Genomic DNA, 7,100 nt, shown 5'->3' with positions numbered 1-7,100 from the left:
GACGTCTTTCACTGCATGCTTGGAAAGTTGCCCAATTTGAGCTATTTTGGACTAACAAAGGGACAATTTCATCCAAAGACACAGAACCCCCACAGAGCTGGTGCCCTCCCCCTCTCTAGCGTAATGGGGGTTGGGTGTTTTTGCTGACCATAGCCCAGGCAGGAAAACATGAAAGGAGAGACTGCGTTGGTCTAATATTCCTCTTTAAAGTCTACCTGAAGGCCAACGGGGAGCTCAACTCGCATCTGCAGGTATGCGGAGCCACAGACTCCTTGCGGAGCGCAGGGTCTAGTGACTGAGCTACGACATTTCGTGCATGCAGCGGTGTTTAGTTTTGTTGTTGTTTTGTTAACGCAGAGAAATCAGTTTACTATTGGAAAAGCCTGATCAGGCAAAAATCAAAGTAGACGCTGGGAATGTGTCAGTCTGGTCAAATATCTGCGCAGTCAACTCACAGGCAGATCTGGATGGCATAGTTTTTTTCCAGCCAAGCAACCCAACCAGCAGCCAGAACCAAGACGCAGCCTGAGTTCCCGGCCGCTCCTGTGCCCTGGGCTGTCCCCGCACCCTGTCCTGGCCGCCCGCCTGCTCCCCCGGACGCCGCAGTGCCCAGCTGCTGACGGCTCACCGGCTCTCGCCTGCCACCCCGCCACCTCCCAGGCTCCAGGGCTCCTGAACTAGTGTTTTTAGGGCTTACAATGCTAGAGGATTTTTGTGTTCACGTTTACCGGCAGCATTGTCTCTCCAGCAGATAATGCTGACTAAATTGATACTTTACAAAGGCACAAAGGAGTCAGCTTGTGACTGATACACAATGCTGGTGAACAAGACACATACAATGGTGGTATTAGTGGGAGGAAAGAAAAGCTCAACTTTCTGTCAGTCATAGGTTCATTAGAAAGTAAAGAGTTGTTAGCACACAGAAAAGCTCTTTACGTGCATGAAAATGGTACCAGTTCAGAAAAAAAGAAGTAAAGGAAAAATTAATCTTGCTTTAATGCTGGTGGTGAAACTAACTCAAACAGTCTTCCCTCAAGTAACCTTTCTTAATAGAATTCTGAAGTGTATACACTAAAAGAACAAGATCAGTGAAAATCCCCCTTCTTTATTCTTGTTCAAAAAAATACCCTCAAAGCATCTTACATACATTTTGTCCAGAGATGGATACTGTCAACATGAAGCTTCTTGAGAAATGTCATATATTAGTGTAACAGTGATAACCAACAAAAACTCCTAGATTTATAAGAAATAAGTAATGGTAAAAGTACATTATCTTTTCCTTTTGTTTCTTCTAATGTTTTTCTAGAGATCAGGGATGGCTTACAACCAGAGGATATGAGAAGAAAGTATATAAAATTCTTTAAATCTTCCAGTCACACACAGCCTAATTATTGCAGACAGTCTGCAAATTTTTCTTAAACAAAAAAAAAAAAATTCAGTGATTCTTGGGTTTAAAAGTCCGAGAGGCATACCAGCATGCCCTACCAGCTAGGTGTTGATTTCATTTTTTTCTTTTCCAACAGCTTTGTGCTCATCAGATGAGCCATCAGAGCCTCCAGCGCAGCCTAGGAGTCCTGCTCCTTTATTGCTGCACGAGTTGTACAAACCTTATTGCAGTTCTGTTTTTCTTGGAGCAGAAATAGCAAAATGTAACCTGCCTCACTCACATGATCTTACAACTCAAATAACCGTTGATTTTAACACTGGCAATGGAACAAGGTACCTCACTTGGTCTAGGACAATCCCAATACAATCCCCAGAAAAATCCCAATACAACCATGAGTATGTAGATTCAATCATCTCTTTGCACTCTCAGCCCTCCAACTGAAAAAGTCCCAACAGCAGAAAAGCCCCAGTATTAAAAACATCAATGTAAGACATATGAATATTGTGAAGTGCACAGGCACTGTCATTTACTGGGCTGCTGGCTGCCAGTGACACCAATGAGTTTACTGGATTCAGCTATATAAGCTTTAAGTGTTAGGTTTGCCTTGCTTTGGATGCCATATTTAGCAGCAAATAATGTATGTGTTGGTGAGGACAGACAAATTAATTATTTTTTTGTTAAATGGTAACTTTTGGGAAAAAATGATCTAATTTTAACATAATTATTACAATTTGTTTTCTGTGTCAATATTCTCAATTACGTATGGCCTTAGAGGACAAATAAAAACAAAACCATGGAAAACTGAAGGTGATACATGAAACTGAAGATTGCTGTAACAGATACAAAACAAGCGGTATGTGCTCAGGCCACCAGTTTTCTTTGCTAAATTTTGAACAGGTAATCTCTAAAGTTTAATGATCTTCGCCAGAAGCTTCTTGCACTCCAAAAAGTCTGATCATTTTCTCCATCTATATGCAGGGACACCGTTATGATTATCATGGCTGGGAAAGCCTGTGAAGACAAATGTGTTGCCCTAGTACCATCTAGTGGAGGGAATACTGGAGAGACGTTTAAAAGAAAGGAGAAGAATTTATTTGAGGAGAGAGCCAAGCACATCAGGGCAGTGACAGTTCTTTGGGGAAAGAAGATGATAAATTGTTGTCTTCAAATTGCACAGAGATTTTTCAAGGCTTTCTCTCCCCAGGTCCCATAGAGATTAGTAAACTATCCAGGATTGAAATGCCTTTTAATAATACTGACCATCAAGCTTAAGAACATTTTGAAATTTTACTCTAGTTTCTGAAGAAATTTATAGGCAAACCACATGTCAGTGATGCCACCTGTTTCTTATTTGACAGGAACCATCTGGACAGCAAATAGTCTAAAAGCAAGAAAGTCATTGCAGTCTGCAAGGCAGGATAGAGAGCTGTAATTTAAATGCCCAAATGTCAACCACAATATGAAGGATTATATGTGGCCCAATGGCATAAAATGGAAAAGATTAAACTAAAATTTAAAACAACAACATCAACAATAAAACAAAACCCCCCAAATCAACCAACCAAACAAACAACAAATGAAAAAGCACTAGCAGAGTTAAGTCCTATATCTCATTGTAGCAGGGCAATGGTCTGCACAAGTAAAAATAAAATTCAATGGGAAGTTTAGGTCAATAAGGCAAGAATAGGGAAAACATTGGAAATGGAAGCATATAATTTGCTTTTGGAAGGTGGGGTACTGAGCCAGGCAGAATGAAAAAGGGATGACTCTAGTGCTGCTCGACTAGCTGGCAATCCTCCCATCTTCAGACTGAGTGCTAATTTTTAAAGTATGCAAAATGTCTCCTGAGGCCAGAGAGTGTATCTGGAAATGAGACCCGGGGGTGGAGAGCAGGCTTCAGTGATGGGCACTAAGCACAAGGGAAGAGCCTCAAGGTAATTGTGAGGCAAAGAAACAAACAACTCTTTATTTGCATTCCCTACATTCCTTACAATAGTAGCAGCCACATGGCAGTGATCAAGAGAAGAATTACAAGTGGCAAAAAGAGGAGGGAATTATTATCAGAAAGCAAGGTAACAGTGTTCACTTTAATCTTGGGCTGTAGCTGTAGAATACATTCGTTATGGTTAGCATGATAGGTCCAAGATATTTTGGAATCAAATCTGAGTATCTGATGATTTCATCATGAGATGGCGTGGAAGGTCTTTCCCATGTAATCCTCTCAGACAGAGATATCATAAGTATGAGAACGTTATCTCCATCACAATGGCTCATACTCCATGCCGCTGAGACAGGCAGCCCTACCTGACACCTACACCAATCCCTCAGAAAACTGTAACTCGGTCTCCACCTCTTTCAGCCCCAGGGGGAAGCCTTTGGTGGCCAACTTCACACCGGAAGACTCTGAGGGACAAGCTGAGTCAACATCCCCAGTGCTCTTGGTGGTGCACGGAGATGCTAAAACCCCAGCGTGGTTATCTACATGAAATTTCTGGCTCCACATCTCACACCAAAAATGTGGGATTTTGTGTGAGAAGACCTTAGTGGGTCCCTTCCAACTCAGAATATTCTGCGATTCTATGATTCAACTAGACTGGTACCTCTGCAAAACAGTAGCCTAGAGGAGCTGGCATGGTCGTGGTGTCAATGCTACTGACTGCAGCCGTGCAATATCCCTAAGGCTTAGTCTGCCATAGAAAGAGAGGAGGGTGTCCAAGTAAGCACAGGCAAAGGGAATGGAGGTAAAGAGCAGGAAGAGCCCATCTGTCTCTGCCATGTGACGAGTCCCATGGCACTTCCCTTCTGTGTCTGTAGGCTGCACTGCCAAGTGAAAGGAAAGCCTTATGCTATTTCCAGTGTCTTGCTGGGAAAAGAAGAGGATATTCAAGATCAATAATAGATCTTTGGCTAGATTTGCTGAGCAACTTGCTGGCAATGTGCTGTGCTGTTCATTGGAAAGATCTGGGAATGCTACCAAAACCCCTCTGCTCCCTGGGAATTGCCTTTACTGGTCTGGAAATGGCTGCAGAATGTCCGTCATGAGAAGTTTATTTCCTTCGCCTAACACAAGTGACTGCATGTAGCAGGAGGGAATCATAATGTTCCTGCAGGATCCTGAAATCCCAGGGAGCTCTGCACAGAGTTGGTATAAAAGGTTTCTCTCTAGTTTTGGTATTTTGCCTGCCTCAAGAAGGGAACAGTGCCTCTTTTGTCCCAGACAGCATGCAAGAGTCTCCTCAGTCAAACCAGTGTCTTTAGGATCCTCTCCTACACGTGCCAATCTCTGTCCAGAACAGCACCTGGAAGGTGCTCCATGCTCAAAAATAAAAGATCGTGTGTTATGTAATGTCTTCCTCTTGTCTGGTAGAGGTTTTGGTTTATTTAGCCTAGCCCAAATGCTCAGCACTCTCAGCTCATTGTTCCCCAACACTGGGCTTCTGGGCAGCTGGCTCTTGATATTATTCCAGAAAAAAAGTCAGGAGTAAAAACATGGTCAATGTTTTGCCACTTCTTAAGCTTTCTGGATACTAGAATAGACACTGAGTCTCAGGCAGAACTGTGGAGATTTGTACACCTTTATAAGCTGCATTGTACCCCCAGCTGAAGTCAACGGGAGATGGATTTCTCTGCTGACCTGGCTCTCACCAAGGCCTGGGCTCACTTCTGTATATAAAGCAATATACTCTAGGACAGCATGGACAAGACTGCACAAAGCATGACTCCTTCCATCCTACACGATGTTCCAATACTAGCCCAGCAGGTTTTACACTCACACACATGCCATCCACATATGCGGCTTCATATTACAAAGCCACCACCCCAGCAAACTGCAACACAGATTATACATTACTTCAGCCATCTTGAACTGGTCAAAAACACATGGATAGAAGCATTTTATGTTGGACCACGTAGGCACCACATAGGATGAGACAAGTTGCAGGGACAAGAGTTGTGCAGTATGGATGAGTCTGTGCTGACTCCTCGACCTCAGCACTGAGGATTAGCCCCTGACACTCTTCTATTTAGCAGTGTAGCCACAGGGTCTAAGTAACCTTCTCCAGCCCTGTCACAGCTAAAGTTGTAATAACTTAATCCTATTATTCTAAATATAGCTGAAGCTCTAGAAATCACTGTGAAATTCAGCCATCTTCTGTGGGTATGCTTCCAGACTCTCTGAAGGATAAGGTTCAGCATTTCTGAAAAATAATTTCAGACTGGTTTAGATCTATACCTTGCATTAATAAATACATTCTAAGCCAAAGAGAACATCTATAGAGGTGTGGTTCTTATTTTGTCCCATGTCTTTTATATTTTAGGAGATTGCAGGTTGCTATTTTTTTCTGTCAAGAAAAAGTACAGTGTGGTGCGTATGGCTGGAGTGCTGCATTTGGAATTACCAGAAAGATCAAATTTACTTGGCATTTCAAGAGCTCTTAATCTGAAATAATAAACAAAACATTATGGGTCCAACAGTGTTCTCTTTATACTGTAGCAGTCAGTGTGAAGTTAATTCATAAAAGTAGAGCCTGAAGGATTTGGCCAAGCACATTATTTACTTTAAGGACGAGCTAAAAAATAATTAATGCTGCTTTGAGAAGATAGTAACCCATAACCGATAGTAAAAATCTACTCAGTTAAATGGATGCCATCTGTGTATTCTGGCATTTGGTAACATAAGCAGCTTTTGATATATTTGGACTCAGAAGAAAACTAGAACCAGTGAAACTTCCAGAAATCATAAAAGACTATGAATTCACAATTTTCAGCAACTCATACTTCACACTTGTAACTCTAACTTTGTTCCATGGCATTATGACAGAAACAAGAAGGACCACGTTTGTTGCAGCCAGAAGATGTCTTTGTCATTGACAAGGATTAAGGAAAGAAGCAGAAGAAGGTTCTTCTGCACTGAGCACAAGAGGCTCAGTGCCAGAATATAGCCCAACAGACAGCCAGGATATGGATCCAGCCTGTTATGGGCGTGCCTGAGTCTGGGTCATCTCTATTATGACTGGACAATAGCACTGGGACATAAAAACAATTTCTTCCGTCATAACTGTTTGCATTTGAAATGTAAGCTTCCAGTGACTTGATTCACCCATGAACCAAATATAAGTTGGTCTGATCTATGTTATGGGAACACTAGTTTAACTTATATGCCTGCTTAAATCTCTGTGCTTACCTTACTGAAGTAGGTTAAATTGACTTTTCCAAAGTCTATTTTACTTTCTTTTGCCAAATGGAAACATTGAAAAACTTCCTTCAGGCTTTTTTTTTTTAAATAATGATGGTGTATAATTTTTAGAAGCCAGATCCTATTGGATCTATTGGTACTATTTACAGCCTTTGTTAATGCAAAATAATAGAATCATAGAAATGCTATCCCAAACACTGCCAGATTGCAATTGATTTTCAGAAGAAGGTTGGTGACTATTTATACAAATCTAGCAACAATATATAATAGCTTTATACTTGACAGACAACCATGGAAATGCCACCACTGTTTGAAACTGCTGGAGTAATATGTGCCTGTTGCCTATCTCAACCCAATGTAATCCAGAACACTGAAGTTAATATAGGTACTCTGCAGTGAAAAAATAAAGTAAAATTGGGCTTTGAATAAAGATAAGTCAGGAATCTGGATTTCCTTGCTCCCCATCTGTCTGCTTTCCAGGAGCACCATAACTTTCCTGAAAGGAACACGGAGGACCCA

This window comes from Lepidothrix coronata, unplaced genomic scaffold, assembly GCF_001604755.1.
Source record: "Lepidothrix coronata isolate B3197 unplaced genomic scaffold, Lepidothrix_coronata-1.0 Scaffold88, whole genome shotgun sequence".
NCBI lineage: Eukaryota > Metazoa > Chordata > Aves > Passeriformes > Pipridae > Lepidothrix > Lepidothrix coronata.
The sequence above is the reverse complement of the archived record's forward strand: the minus strand, read 5'-3'. Positions refer to the sequence as shown.